Source organism: Ovis canadensis, chromosome 15, assembly GCF_042477335.2.
Source record: "Ovis canadensis isolate MfBH-ARS-UI-01 breed Bighorn chromosome 15, ARS-UI_OviCan_v2, whole genome shotgun sequence".
Classification (NCBI taxonomy): domain Eukaryota; kingdom Metazoa; phylum Chordata; class Mammalia; order Artiodactyla; family Bovidae; genus Ovis; species Ovis canadensis.
Genome location: NC_091259.1, coordinates 24,548,508 through 24,564,469, shown reverse-complemented (window position 1 = coordinate 24,564,469; position 15,962 = coordinate 24,548,508). Strand labels below are relative to the sequence as shown.

At 40.9% G+C, this 15,962-nt stretch overlaps 1 pseudogene; it reads left to right on the top strand.

Moving 5' to 3' along the window:
* Positions 1 to 3,754: 3,754 nt before the first annotated feature.
* LOC138421177 (endogenous retrovirus group PABLB member 1 Env polyprotein-like) lies at positions 3,755 to 15,552 on the top strand (annotated as a pseudogene).
* The last annotated feature ends 410 nt before the right edge of the window (positions 15,553 to 15,962 follow it).

Sequence of the window (15,962 nt, the reverse complement as noted above, 5' to 3'; positions counted from 1 at the left end):
GTCTTTTTATGTTTTAAATGTTTTTTTCCAGCAAAAACATTATATATTCCTGGCTTCTCCTTTACCTCTTCGGTATGGTACCTAAGAGCTATTTGAGAGTGTGTTTCCTAGCCTTCCTTAGTACAGTCCCTGAATAAGACTCAATTTACAACTTTTATGCTGTGCATTTTTTCCTTTCAGTCAATACATCTACATGGAAAATGATCTAGAAGACAGTCTTCTTTAACTTCAATGACTGAACAAAAGTACTACCAAAGCCATTTTGTTTCCACGAGAGAAGCCAGTCTAAGGAACAAGTCAATGCACAAACAAGGGTAAAGTCACAGATAAATACAGTCTGTGTTTACCACACCTGATACCTGAATTTTTAATTTTATGAATCAATAGGTTTTCTTTACCATTTTTAATATTAATTAATAAATTTTATTTTGGTTGTACTGGGTCTTTATTGCTACACACATGCTTTCTCTAGTTGTGGCAGATGGAGCTACTATCTGGCTGTGGTGTGTGGGCTTTCTCGTTGCAGAGCGCAGCTCTAGAGATACAGGCTTCAGTAGTTGTGGTTCATGGGCTTAGTTGCCTTGTAGCATGTGGAATCTTCCCAGACCAAGGATCAAACCCATGTCCTCTGCATTGGCTGATATATTCTTAACCACTGGACCACCAGGGAAGTCTGGTTTCTTTACCTTTAAAGCCCACTGAAGTTGAATTTTATATTTGCCAGTATGCCCATTTAAAGAGACAGGGCTTGCTTTTTAATTATTGGTTATCGATGAATGGTGGCTCTGCTCTGTTATTACTGTTATTTCAATCATACTCCACAGTGGCAGAAAAGGGTGCTGGGGAGTAGATAGGGAAATTTTCTTAAAGGAACCAATTCAAGAGGTCACTCTAAGGAATGAACAATGTCCTTGGGGCAAGGGACAGCTATCCTTCATGGTACCAATGATTCTACATGTAGGGCAGCAAAGAAGACATAGACATAAAGAACAGACTTTTGGACTCAGTGGGAGAAGGAAAAGGTGGGATGATTTGATAGAATAGCATTAAACGTATACATTAACATATGCTCAATAGATAACCAGTGCAAGTTCAATGCATGAAGCAGGGCACCCAAACCTGTTCTCTGGGGCAACCCAAAAGGATAGGGTGGGGAGGGAGGTGGGAGAGGGCTTCAGGATGAGGGAGACACATGTATACCTATAGTTGACTCATGCTGATGTATGGCAAAAAGCATTACAATATTGTAAATTAATTTATCTTCCCTTAAAATAAAAAAAATATTTCTCAAAATAAAATATATAAAAAGGAAAAAAACTCTTGCCAACATTACCTCCCAATATAGCTAAGCTAAATTATCTGTTAATCTCCAAATTAAAAATTTTCTTCAAACACTTGACTTAGATACATGAAAAAAATTTTCCTTTTCTAAAATGTTTTATGAATAAAGTTTTACAGACAACAGTTGTACCAGGACCAGTGCTTATGAAGCATTTGTCTATGTAAGAGATAATTACATGGGCAATATCAATAAGGGCAACAACTAAGATGCTTTTGGTGAGGTTGAAGAAATATCTAAACCAGTTACTTTAGGATTTGGTAATAGCAAACATATGTTATATGTTCTATTAATTTATTTCACTGATTTTATCTTATGTGACCTCATTTCTATTAACTGAGCAACATTAAAAAAATTCCAGTCCTCTTTCTAGAGTTTTAACAGAGTTTTGTAGCTAAAATGGAGGAGGGCATCCCTTCCTGCAAATAGGTGTAAAATTCATCAACTAAGATTTGGAGGACCAGCTATCACATGGGTCTTCAGTAGAACAGCTCTTTCAGCTTTGGCTTTTTGCATTTCTTCCTATAAGAGCTCATATTTATGCTCTGGAGCCAGATTGGGGGGTACAAGCCATATTGTTTTCTCAGTTTCTAATTTTCATCAGTCTTTTCTCTTGGAACTGTGAAAGCATCTCTTGCCATGTCAATAAACAAAAGATGTAACAGCCATCAGTGATTTCTCCAAATCTGAATGAGGGTCCCCAAAACTGATCCAGTAGGTACTACTGCCCTCAATGGTGATTGATGACAAGCTGGGGGAATTCTAGAAGCAGCCATCTGCCACTCTTTAAGGTGTATAAAGAAACAGGATTGGCCCCAGATAGCTGAGGTCCTTATGAAAGGAATGCATTCAGTGAGACCAGAGGCTTGCATCTTTCTATACACAGAATGTTAATTTCTTAATATGATACCTGACCTTTGATATTCAGATTGTCTGTTCCCTTTGTTGCACATCTGTATGTGGCCTGACTTCCCCTCTGGACTCATTGGAGCAGTTTTCTCAGAGCTACTGGGATGCTGTCTCCTGGGCTCAGAGTCCTAAACATTCCCACCAAATAAAATAACTCTCTACTGTCAGGTTGTGTGTATTTTTTTTTTTTAGTTGCTAGAACCCATGTACAGTATATCTTTAGCATATGTAGTATATCTTTACCCATCTTTAGTATATAAATTTCTTCATATAAATCAACTCTTAAAAATATATAGGTTCATTTATACACTGACTTCTTAAGTTTATATGGAATAATCTCTGGCCTATTTACTCTAATTGGGGTACTAGATATTTGGCATTTATCCAGCAGAAATACATTAATATATTAGAACCAAGACTATGGTGAGATGATGACTGGGAAGCATTTATATTCTGATGAATATACTGCTGGTTATTTACTACTAATCAGCACTTATTTAGTTGTATATCATATAAATAAATCTTAGAGATTATAATTTATAGACAGCCAGTATTGTAAACTAAGCCTTTGAAAGGAGATGTAATTGGTCTTGTCCTGCATAGTTCACTCTTTTCACATCAACTATAATAAATTTAATGAGGAATCCTGAGATAATGATCACCTGAATTTCTAATGTTATCAAAATATATTTGCACATAATTCACTTAAAATCATCAGATTCCTTCACATTCATTTGTAATTTAAAAACCTAACATGTGATTTTAAATTGCCCCTCAAGAATGCTACTTTGAGACTCAAAGGCTTATTAATCATCAACATATCATCAGAGTGAGGTAGAAATTGCTAGGCAGTGAGTGTAGGACTCTTGAGACCTCAATCTTTATCTCAATAAACATCTCACTCCATTAACCTAAACCCTTTGTTGCAGTTTCCTGACTTTCAGAGGAATGTATCCCTGGTCTGGTAGATCACAAAATGCCCAGATTCAGGACTGGACAACCATTAACTCTTGGCCCTCTTATCTATAAGAAAAACAACAGGCAAACCATCAACTTTTGGCCCATATCTGGTCATTTGCGAAAGGGGTCATAATGAAATGGTATTCTGAGTTCCACCCACGAGGCTGAAGAATGAACTCCACAAACATGGAGACACTCACACAGGCAGAGTTTGACTTCAGAGAATGGAAGTACAGTGCTCCCAGCATAGACACTGAGAGGGAGGAAAAGTGTCCTGAAACCACAGGAATCACAACAGTTTATATCTTTACCAATATTGACCTGATCATTGTGGGTTGGCTCAGGGGTCCCTGACCAATGAGCTTAAAAATCAGCATCTCCAGCTTTTAAATTTTGTGGCTTTCTTTGATTTTCCAGTCCTTGGATTTCCCTAAGACTTTGAGTCTCCAGCACCTGACCTTTTCTCATGACCTCAGGCCATTGTTCAAGAACCAGATGTATATATATATTTTTAAGTTAATGGCCCACCTGGTGTTTTCCCCCTTGATGAGCTGGATACCAGTTACTGATTGTCCTATCCTGGATTTGAGTGTTTTATGGCCTCTGGACCAGGAAGGCATCCCTCTGAATGTCAAGGAACAGGACAGTAAGTACCGCTGTAGTTTACTGGAACACTGGAGTGAGACACTTGTTTGAAAAAATAGGTGGATATTGGAACTGAATTTTTAGGAGGAGAAACCCAGGCCTTAACTCCTACCTAATGATTTTCTATCTAAATAAGATAGGGTCATGGTATGGTGATTCAATGCCTGAGAAGACTTAGAAACTGGGGATCAACAGAATCTATAAAAATGGCAAGTTAAGCATTTTAAACTGATTGGTTAGAAATGACATATGTTAAGGACAGGAACCAAACAAAAATGTATACGTCAATACTAGTAAGGATGTAAACTGCTGTAAGTTCTGCCTTTCAGGGGCACTTTACCCCTTCTCAGTGTCTGTGCTGAGAGCTTTGTACTTTTCTTTATAAATCTTATTTGCTTGCTACTGTGTTTGTGTGTTCATGAAGTTCATTCTTCAGCTCCATGAACAAGAAGCCAGATTCCCATTTCAAAAGATCATTTGAAATGTAAGCAATTACCTCCTTTAAGGTGAAAACATCAGATAAATTACATGCTAAGATAAGGAAATTTATAACTTCTAAAAGAGATTTGTCTTGTTATAACCAAGAGACATACTGTTCTTCTCATGTTGGGATTTAGCAAGAAGGATGGGAAAAAAGTTTTCTTTCCTTCAGTGGAAATCTAGGCTGAAAGAAGCAAAATTGTCAAACTGAATAGGAATGTTTTCTTAGTGTTTCCACTAATCACACAGCTGGGATTTGTCCCAGGTCTGTATGTTACCAAGTCCAAACTCACTCTACTCATCACACAATAGGTAAATAAATCTGAGAGATGAGGGTTTAACACAAGGAAGGGACTTTATTTGGGGAGCTAGCTGACTGAGAAGATGGCAGGTTGGCACCTCGAAATAGCCATCTTGTCAGGGTCTGGATGCCAGGTTCTTTTGTAGAGTTAGAGAGAAAGAAGCAATGAGGAACTAAAATCAAAAGGCAGAATATATAGAGAGGGGGACAGTGGGGAAGTAAAGTGAAAGAGTCTTCAGTCTTAAAAAATATCTTCAAGAGAATGGCTAGCCTTTGGAAGGGGCGTGCTAAGCTCTTCTATTCACAGGTAGGCCGGATCAGATTATCTCCCTATGAGCTGAAAAAGGCACTTTAGTTTACAGTCAGACAGAAGGGAAGAGGCAATCTATTAAGCATGATTATAATAATAAAAGCAATGAAAAGCAAGTCAATAAAACAGTTTCCAACATGGAGTCAAAATTGGTTTCCACTCTGCAACAGGCATAATTCCAAGTGTCACATACTAAAAATAATTTGTGCTTACTTCTTTGCATATATGCTTCTGTGTGTGTGTGTGTGTGTGTGTGTATGCTGTCACTTCAGTAGTGTTCCACTCTTTGTGATCCTAGGGACTGTAGCCCACCAGGCTCCTCTGTCCATGAGATTTTCCAGGCAAGAATACCGGAGTTGGTTGCCATGCTCTCTTGCAGGGTATCTTCCAACCCATGTCTTATGCCTCCTGCATTGGCAGGTGGGTTCTTTACCACAAGTGCTGAGGTAGAAATTGGTAGGCAGTCAGTGTGGGACTCTGAGACTTCTATCTTGTTTTCAATAAACATCTTGCTCCATTAACCTAAAACCATATCTTTTGCCCCAAATTCCTGGAATGTGTCCTTGGTCTGATAAATTATTAGCACTCAGATCCCAGAAAAGGCAATAATTAACTTCTGTTCCATATGCCTGATGGAAAAACAACTGGTGACTTAATCTTTAGTCTGATCCATTGTAAAATGGCCAAGGGGTATGAAAAATGGTTGCAATTTAATACAAGGATCAAGAGAAGCCATAAAGATGTTAAATACTGTGACCTTTAAACTGATCGGTTAGAAATAACATATTTTAAGGACAGGAGCCAACCAAAAATGTACAGATCAATACTAGTAAGGAAATGTGCTGTGCCATGCTTAGTTGCTTAGTCATGTCTGACTCTTTGTTACCCCATGGACTATAGCTCACCTGTCTCCTCCATCCATAAGGATTCTCCTAAACTGCTGTAGGTCCCACCTTTTTGGGGAAAACTTTACCCCCTCTCAGTGTCTATGCTGAGAGCTTTGTACTTTTCTTTTCTCTAAAATAAATCCTATTCACTTCCTACTGTGAGTATTTGTGTGTTCATGAGGTTCATTCTTCAGCTTCATAAACAAGAACTCAGATTCCCCTTCAGGGCCACCTGGGAAACCAGGTGTTTCTGTAATAATAATAATATTAATAAAATAAAGATGTTATGTTTCTATAATAAACTTCAGATAAAAGGCATAAATTTTGATCTAAATTTAGTGAAGTGTTTTTGTATAACTTCTCTATTTTGAGAATTGAAATCTTATGGGCATTGTCTTTTCATAATGGAAAATGTCCTGGGCTTAGCTTGAAGTCCAAAACTAAAAATACAAAAGTGTGTAAAACTTGAACAGTACTGAGATTGGGGATTTCTTACCTCCCTTGTTCTTCCGGTCATTGTAATTCTATTTAAAATAATGTAGGAACCCCCTTTTTGGCACTTTGCATATTCCAGGTTTTCCTTTCAACTAGATCATGTGTCCCTTTTTGCATGCCTGGCACATGTGCGTTCCTCCTGAGGTATTTATGTCTTTTTCATCTTTTTATTTGATCATGGAAATGATGACATTTTGCAGTGGATCCTTTCTTGATTATCAGAGTTCACTCAACAGAAATCTGGGAGCTTGGTGGGAATCTGTGATCTGGTCAGTTGATGTCACTGGGGGATTTGCTTGAAGATATTAATCATTAATTTGTTTAGAATATCTCTTTCCATGAGAATTACAGGAATAAGACAACCCCACAGTTAATATTAACAGCATGATTTCTAAAATGTTTCAGCTGTTTTAAATAGAGAAACACCATCTTAAGCTTGAGATCGTTAAGTTTCCCCCAAAATAAGGTAATAAGTAATGTCATTCTAAAAAAATTATTGTGGCAGGAATAGATAACTCTTCATCAAAATTAATAGATACAAATTGGAGTGTATTTTCCATCCTATCTTGCTGTTAGATGCAACTGTGTAATTGAATTCATGGGCAGGAATGTAAATGAAAGTCATGTACGCAGTTACAATGGCTAGCCTATAAATCCTACGAGGCAAAGCAACCATCAAACTGGGTCCCTGAATTGTTAGAGAATTCAGATTTACTATGACCTAGAATCTCTTCACAATGATATAGGCAATACACATTTATGCTGATCGCCCTTGGGCTGATAATGGCTCAACAAAACAGTATTCATGTCAATTGTTTTATGGCTGAGGATGACACACTTTGTGCCATCCTACCTCAAAAATGCATATTGTGGGAGTGGGGCCTGGTGAAACTCCTTTGGCCTCAGGTAAGGTGTCTCTCTTACCTGATTAATAACTTTCTAACAGACATAAAACACCCTGCTAAAAACTATCAAGGGGGCCGTTTCCTGTTCCCTTCTAATGTCTATATCAGAAGCTTTCCCTATCTCTATTATATTTTAATAAAACCTTGCTACACAAAAGACTCCAAGTAGTCAAGTCTCATCTGTAACCCTAGATGGAAATCCTCTCCTCTGGAGGTCACGAATCCTGGCATAACACAGAGCTGGCAGCAGCAAACTTTTATCTTGAGGGCTCATCTGGGATCTTCAAGACAAGGTCAGGATGCTTGAAGCTCTAGTTCTTTGCTCTCCTAGTAAACACGTTTCCTGTTGGACTTTACTAACTCTACGCTGTGCCTGGCTGTGTAAAAGCAACATGAATGAAACGTGGAATTGGCCAGGAAGTGAGCATTGAATCCTGGTTTGTGGGTTTGTGGTGCCTCGTAATGACTGAAAGCAGCCCCAAGGGGAGCCTTGTTGGGGGTTTATACCCACTCCAGTACTCTTGCCTGGAAAATCCCATGGAGGGAGGAGCCTGGTAGGCTGCAGTCCATGGGATCACTAAGAGTCGAACACGACCAGTGACTTCACTTTCACTTTCATGCATTGGAGAAGGAAATGGCAACCCACTCCAGTGTTCTTGCCTTGAGAATCCCAGGGAAGGGGGAGCCTGGTGGGCTGCTGTTCATGGAGTCTCACAGAGTCGGACATGACTGACGTAACTTTGCAGCAGTAGCAGCCAGTGCCAAGAGGCATCCAACGTCTCTGCAAGGGGAGTGGCCAGAAATGGGTGAGGTGTGTGGACCAAACTTTCCTTTCTCAGTCACCTTTTCCTGGTCTCTTTGACTACTTCATAACTGCCTGAGAAATTAGAACTACTAACCAAACCTGTCAGATCACAGACTTTCAAGGGACTTCGATCCATGCTCTTGTTGTTCAGTAGCTAGGCGGAGCTCTAGCTCCAGGAACATCTCTCAGGGGCTGCCTGCCTCAGGGGCTTGCCACCTGAGTGTGAGTCTTTATCATAATTGAAGCACTGCTGGTGACCATGAGGTTTTTGAGGACATAGGTTGGGAGTCCCAGGATCTGGTCAGATTGGAAGTGCAGTGGCCCAGACTGAGACCATAACACAGCTAAAGGAAGATGGGATGAGTCATTTTGTCAGATGTACTCTTGAAGGACTCAGGTGAGCATGTGCTAAGACTTTAAACGATGCCAAATTGGCAAACATAGAACAGGAAGAGAAGGAATCACCTGGTAAATTCTTAGATAGACTTTGAGAAGCCCTTCACAGATTCACTGAACTTGATCCCCAAAGTGAAGAGGGAAGAATGATCTTAAAGGATACGATTTCTCAGTCAGCTCCAGATATCTGCCGTAAGCTATTAAAACAGGCATATGGACCAAATCGTCTTCAGATAGTCTGTTGCGACTAGCTCAGAGAGTTAATTATGGCAGGGAATATGAGGAGAGGAAGGAAAGGCAGAGGAAGACCAAGGAACGGACTGAAGCCCTAATAGGGTGGTCAGAACAGTTCTGAGACAGCCTGAGAAAAGTGCCCAGAGGGACCCAGGTGGAAAAGGATGGATTTGCTATTACTACGGAAAGGAGGGGCACCTCAAGTGGGATTGCCCTCAGGCTTCTAAGCCACCCCCGGGTCCATGTCCAGTCTGCAAAGGACCACACTGAGGGATTGGACTCTCACGACAATCAGGACTAAAGGTGCCTGGGGGTCCCCACACAAGCTTCTGTTCCTAATTATACCTGAGGAACCCAGGTATTAATAACTGTGGGAGGAAAATCAGTCGATTTTCTTTTGGACACTTGGGCTACTTACTCTATGATTACGGAAGCCCCTGGTCCACTTTCTCCCCAATACTGTAATGGGATGAGGCAAATGTTAGCATTTCAGGTGTCCTCTAAGCTGCAACTGGACTCTGTGCTGTTTTCACGTGAGTTTCTGATCATGACAGAGTGTGTCTCACCCCTTTTAGGGAGGAGAGAAGTCCATGCCTCTGTTTTCATGAATATCAAGGCTCCTCTTTCTCTCCCATGAATTGAACAAAACGTCAATCTTAGGGTGTGGGTTGATGGAAAAACTGTGGGTTGAGCACAAAATGTTATTCCTGTTGTTCCCAAGCTCAAAGACCCACACATGTTTCCACATAAGAAGCAGTATCTTTTTTTTTTTTTTAATTTTTTTTATTTTTAGTTTTTTATTTTTTACATTTTAAAATCTTTAATTCTTACATGCATTCCCAAACATGAACCCCCCTCCCACCTCCCTCCCCATAACAAATTTCTGGGTCATCCCCATGCACCAGCCCCAAGCATGCTGCATCTTGCGTCAGACATAGACTGGCGATTCAATTCACATGATAGTATACATGTTAGAATGTCATTCTCCCAAATCATCCCACCCTCTCCCTCTCCCTCTGAGTCCAAAAGTCCGTTATACACATCTGTGTCTCTTTCCCTGTCTTGCATACAGGGTCGTCATTGCCATCTTCCTAAATTCCATATATATGTGTTAGTATACTGTATTGGTGTTTTTCTTTCTGGCTTACTTCACTCTGTATAATCGGCTCCAGTTTCATCCATCTCATCAAAAAAAAAAAAAAAAGAAGCAGTATCTTCTAAAACCTGAGGTTAAGGAAGGGTTAAAACTTATCACTAAAACTTCAAAGAAACAGGGGCTATTAATTCTCTGTTAGGAGGCCTTACAAATAGCTGTGAAGAGAAGTGAAAAGCAAAGGAGAAAAGGAAAGATATACCCATCTGAATGCAGAGTTCCAAAGAAAAGCAAGGAGAGATAAGAAAGCCTTCCTCAGTGATCAGTGCAAAGAAATAGAGGAAAACAACAGAATGGGAAAGAATAGAGATCTCTTCAAGAAAATTAGAGATACCAAGGGAACATTTCATGCAAAGATGGGCTCAAAAAAGGACAGAAATGGTATGGACCTAGCAGAAGCAGAAGATATTAAGAAGAGGTGTCAAGAATACACAGAAGAACTATACAAAAAGATCTTCATCACCCAGATAACCATGATGGTGTGATCACTAAGCTAAAGCCAGACATCCTGGAGAGTGAAGTCAAGAAGGCCTTAGGAAGCATCACTACAAACAAAGCTAGTGGAGGTGATGGAATTCCAGCTGAGTGTTTTCAAATCCTAAAAGATGATGCTGTTAAAGTGCTGCACTCAATATACCAGCAAATGTGGAAAACTGAGCAATGGTCACAGGACTGGAAAAGTCAGTTTTCATTCCAATACCAAAGAAAGGCAATACCAAAGAATGCTCAGACTACCGCACAATGCACTCATCTCACACGCTAGTAGAGTAATGCTCAAAGTTCTCCAAGCCAAGCTTCAGCAATACATGAACTGTGAACTTCCAGATGTTCAAGCTGGTTTTAGAAAAGGCAGAAGAACCAGAGATCAAATTGCCATCATCCGCTGGATCATTGGCAAAGCAAGAGAGTTCCAGAGAAACATCAATTTCTGCTTTATTGACTATGCCAAAGCCTTTGACTGTGTGGATCACAATAAACTCACCTGACCTGTCTCTTGAGAAATCTGTATGCAGGTCAGGAAGCAACAGTTAGAACTGGACATGGAACAACAGACTGGTTCCAAATAGGAAAATGAGTACATCAAGACTGTATATTGTCACCATGTTTATTTAACTTATATGAAGAGTACATCATGACAAACGCTGGGCTGAGTGAAGCACAAGATGAAATCGAGATTGCTGGGAGAAATATCAATAACCTCAGATATGCAGATGACACCACCCTTATGGAAGAAAGTGAAGAAGAACTAAAGAGCCTCCTGATGAAAGTGAAAGAGGAGAGGGAAAAAGTTGGCTTAAAGCTCAACATTCAGAAAACAAAGATCATGGCATCTGGTTCCATCACTTCATGGCAAATAGATGGGGAAACAGTGGAAACAATGGCTCGCTATTTATTTATTTATTTATTTATTTTTCTGGGCTCCAAAATCACTGCAGATGGTGATTGCAGCCATGAAATTAAAAGACACTTACTCCTTGGAAGAAAAGTTATGACCAACCTAGACAGCATATTAAAAAGCAGAGACGTTACTTCGTCAACAAAGGTCCATCTAGTCAAGGCTATGGTTTTTCCAGTAGTCATGTATGGATGTGAGAGTTGGACTATAAAGAAAGCTGAGTGCAGAGAATTGATGCTTTTGAACTGTGGTGTTGGAGAAGACTCTTGAGAGTCCCCTGGACTCCCAGGAGGACTGATGTTGAAGCTGAAAACCCCAATACTTTGGCCACCTTATGTGAAGAGCTGACTCATTTGAAAAGACCCTGTTGCTGGGAAAGATTGAGGGCAGGAGGAGAAGGGCACGACAGAGGATGAGATGGTTGGATGGCATCACCGACTCAATGTACATGAGTTTGGGTAAACTCTGGGAGTTGGTGATGGACAGAGAGGCCTGGCGTAGTGCAGTCCATGGGGTTGCAGAGTCAGACACGACTGAGTGACTGAACTGAGCTGATCTCAACAGTCCATGCAACACTCCTATTTTTGGAGTGAAAAATCAAATGATAAATGGAGACCAGTTCAAGATCGACAAATATAAGTGAGGCTGTGCTTTCTTTACACCTCCTCGTGCCTAATCCTTATACTCTACTGTCTGAAATTCCTGAATGAGCCAAATACTTTTCAGTAATTGATTTAAAAGATGCCTTCTATGCTATACCATTGATGAAGGGAAGCCAATTTTTATTTGCCTTTGAAGACCCTATCCAGTCAGCTTCTCAGTTAACCTGGATAGTTTTGTCCCACAGGTTTGTGACAGCCCTCACTTATTTGGACAGTGTTTGTCATGAGATCTACAAAGCATCAATAGCCCTGAGACAGTGGTGTTACAATACATAGATGATATCCTGTTCTGTGCTGAGACAGAGGAAGTTTGCTCAGAAGACTCAGAAGACTGCCTAACTTTTTGGCTGACTGCAATTATAAAGTATCAAGGGGAAAGGCTCAGCTTTGTCAACAATCTGTTAAATATCTGGGCCTAAAAATCTGAGCCTTGAAAAATTGATGCTTTTGAACCGTGGTGTTGGAGAAGACTCTTGAGTGTCCCTTGGACTGCAAGGAGATCCAAGCCATCAATCCTAAAGGAAATCAGTCCTGAAAATCCATTGGAAGGACTGATGCTGAAGCTGAAACTCCAATACTTTGGCCACCTGATGCAAAGAACCGACTCATTGGAAAAGACCATGATGCTGGGAAAGATTGAAGACAGGAGGAGAAGGGGACAACAAAGGATGACATGGTTGAATGGTATCACTGACTCGATGGACATGAGTTTGAGTAAGCTCCGGTAGCTGGTGATGGAAAAGGGAGGCCTGGCGTGCTGCAGTCCATGGGGTCGCAGAGAGTCAGACACTGCTGAGTGACTGAACTGAACTGAATCATATTCGAAGGGGTGAGGGCCGTATGCCTCAAGAGAATTAAGCCTAAACTAAAACATCCCCTACCTATGACTTTAAGACAATTGAAAGGATTTGGGGGCATCACAAGTGGGCATCACAAGCTACTGCTGCATCTGGATTCCAGGTTACGGGGAATTTGCCCGGCCTTTAGATAAACTTATAACTGAAACTCAGCAAGCCCAAACCGACAAACTGGTTTGGTCTCCATATACTCAAAAGGCTTTTAAGGCTCTTCAAACTGTTCAGTAAGCTCCCACTCTGAGCTTGCCCACAGGGTCAGAGTTTGTTTGTCACTGAAAGAAAAGTTATGGTCTCGGGAGTTATGGCACAACCCCAAGGATCTCACCAACAACCTATAGGATACCTGAGTAGAGAATTAGATGTAGTAGCATATGGCTGGCCACACTGTCTAAGAGTATTTTTTGCTATTGCTTTACTAGTACTGTAAGCTCTTAAGGTTATTAGCGGGCCTGATAGTCTATATGGGCCTGATTCTGTTGACTCCAAAACTTCTGAGTCTGCCGTTTGAGTTTGATCCTTAAGGCCTTCCTGTCTTGGGCCCATTCCTCCACTGCATTCCATAATCAGTCTGATTGCTGGGTCTGTGGAGCACACCCTTCCTCATCGGTTGAAGGCTTCCCATCTTGGCCGTTTCCACTTCAGGGACAGGACTTTCTCCATGTCTGCAACTACCTTCACCGACAATTATATGTGATGCCTCTTCTTAATCTAATGACATCTAACAATCCTAAAATGGACTGGTGTTACAGTTTTTACCTTAACTACAGACATAATGTGACTTTTAACTTTGCAGGTCAGGAAGCAGCAGTTAGAACTGGACATGGAACAACAGACGGGTTCCAAATAGGAAAAGGAGTACGTCAAGGCTGTATACTGTCACCCTGCTTATTTAACTTCTATGCAGAGTACATCATGAGAAACACTGGGCTGGAAGAAGCACAAGCTGGAATCAAGATTGCCGGGAGAAATATCAATAATCTCAGATATGCAGATGACACCACCCTTATGGCAGAAAGTGAAGAGGAACTAAAAAGCCTCTTGATGAAAGTGAAAGAGGAGAGTGAAAAAGTTGGCCTAAAGCTCAACATTCAGAAAACAAAGATCATGGCATCTGGTCCCATCACTTCATGGGAAATAGATGGGGAAACAGTGGAAACAGTGTCAGACTTTATTTTTGGGGGTTCCAAAAGCACTGTAGATGGTGATTGCAGCCATGAAATTAAAAGACGCTTACTCCTTGGAAGAAAAGTTATGACCAACCTAGATAGTATATTCAAAAGCAGAGACATTACTTTGCCGACTAAGGTCCGTCTAATCAAGGCTATGGTTTTTCCAGTGGTCATGTATGGATGTGAGAGTTGGACTGTGAAGAAGGCTGAGCGCCGAAGAATTGATGCTTTTGAACTGTGGTGTTGGAGAAGACTCTTGAGAGTCCCTTGGACTGCAAGGAGATCCAACCAGTCCATTCTGAAGGAGATCAGCCCTGGGATTTCTTTGGAAGGAATGATGCTAAAGCTGAAGCTCCAGTCCTTTGGCCACCTCATGCGAAGAGTTGACTCATTGGCAAAGACTCTGATGCTGGGAGGGATTGGGGCAGGAGGAAAAGGGGACGACAGAGGATGAGATGGCTGAATGGCATCACTGACTCGATGGGCGTGAGTCTGAGTGAACTCCGGGAGTTGGTGATGGACAGGGAAGCCTGGCGTGCTGCAATTCATGGGGTTGCAAAGAGTCGGACATGACTGAGTGAATGAACTGAACTGAACTGATACTTTGTCTTGGTGTAATGACTATTTTGCTACACATAAGAAGACAGATGGATGTTTATCAAATATGGGATGAGGTCATATGGCTAACTCCTGAAAAGGGACTCCTGATGTCTACCCCATATGCTGGGAACAAACAGAGCCATCCTCAGAAGTTAGCTGACAACTTAATTATAATAACTGGAAACAATTGGGGGTTTTGCCTCAAGAAATATGCAATATAATCATTTCTGTGTTTTCTAACCCCAGTTCAGGTCCTCTTTTTGCCTGGCCAGGCACTGATTGGGACTGGATCCCTCAGTCACACTGGCTTGCTCCAAAAGGGACCTACTGGATATGTGGGGCTCTTACCTAAGGGTGTGACGTGCCCCTGGCTGGATAGGAAGATGGACCCTAGGTCTTTTACTCATGGCTTCACATTTTCAGAGCCTCCAGAAAAACCTGCTAATTTGCCACATCTTAGCACTCACTGGATAAGGTCTGTATTTCATGGGTATGGTTATTTGGCTGCAATATTTGTTCCCTCCCTGGGAACTACAGAGGTTATGCTACGAGTTGATGCTCTAACTACTCAGCAAGACTTACAAGATTCTCAAAAAGCTATTTCAGCCCTTAATGCTGAACAAATACAAATTAGAAAGGTGGTTTTACAAAACAGACTGGCCTTAGATATTCTAACAGTCACACAAGGAGTAACTTGTGCCATTATTCATATCCAATGTTGTGCATATATACCAGGTAGTGGCACTAATGTTACTCACTTTACTAAACACATTAACACAATGATTCAGGCTATGGATAATCCTGAAGCTTCAGTTGCTTCAGTTTGGAAGATATCAACTAGTACCACATGGTGGAAAACTATCTTAATTACAATAATTCTGATTTTTCTGTTTCTGCTGTTTGCTCCCTACATCTGTAACTGTGTAGCTGGATTTGCCTCTAGCTGCATGAAGGCTTTTAAGTTACAAATTGTTGTCCAAACTCCATCAAGTGCCACAGCTTCTTCCAGCTACTACTTAAGACCTCTGGATCAGAGACCCTCAATATGAGAGTTAGAATATGTTGCCTCACCAATTTAGGAATGACACCCCTTATCAGCTCAGAGGCAGTTATGGAATGAGAAAGCGGCCCCTTTCCCTAGGCAACATAATTCTCCTAAAAGAAAAAGGTGGAATGAGAGGGTAATAGGTAGGAAGGCCAGAGATCCCCAAGAAGTAGGAGGAAGTAAACTGTAAGTGGAAGACTTTTTTTTTTCCTTCTCTGTTGATGAAACCAGCTCTGCCTAAGACTAACAGTTTTTTTGTTTTGTTTTGCTTTGTTTTTTGTTTGTTTTTTTCTTTTCTCAGACTTTGGGCTGATAATGGCTCAACAAACCAGCATTCATGTCAATTGTTTTATGGCCTGGGAAGACACACCTTGTGCCATCTTTTCTCAAAAATGCGTATTGTTGGAGAGGGGT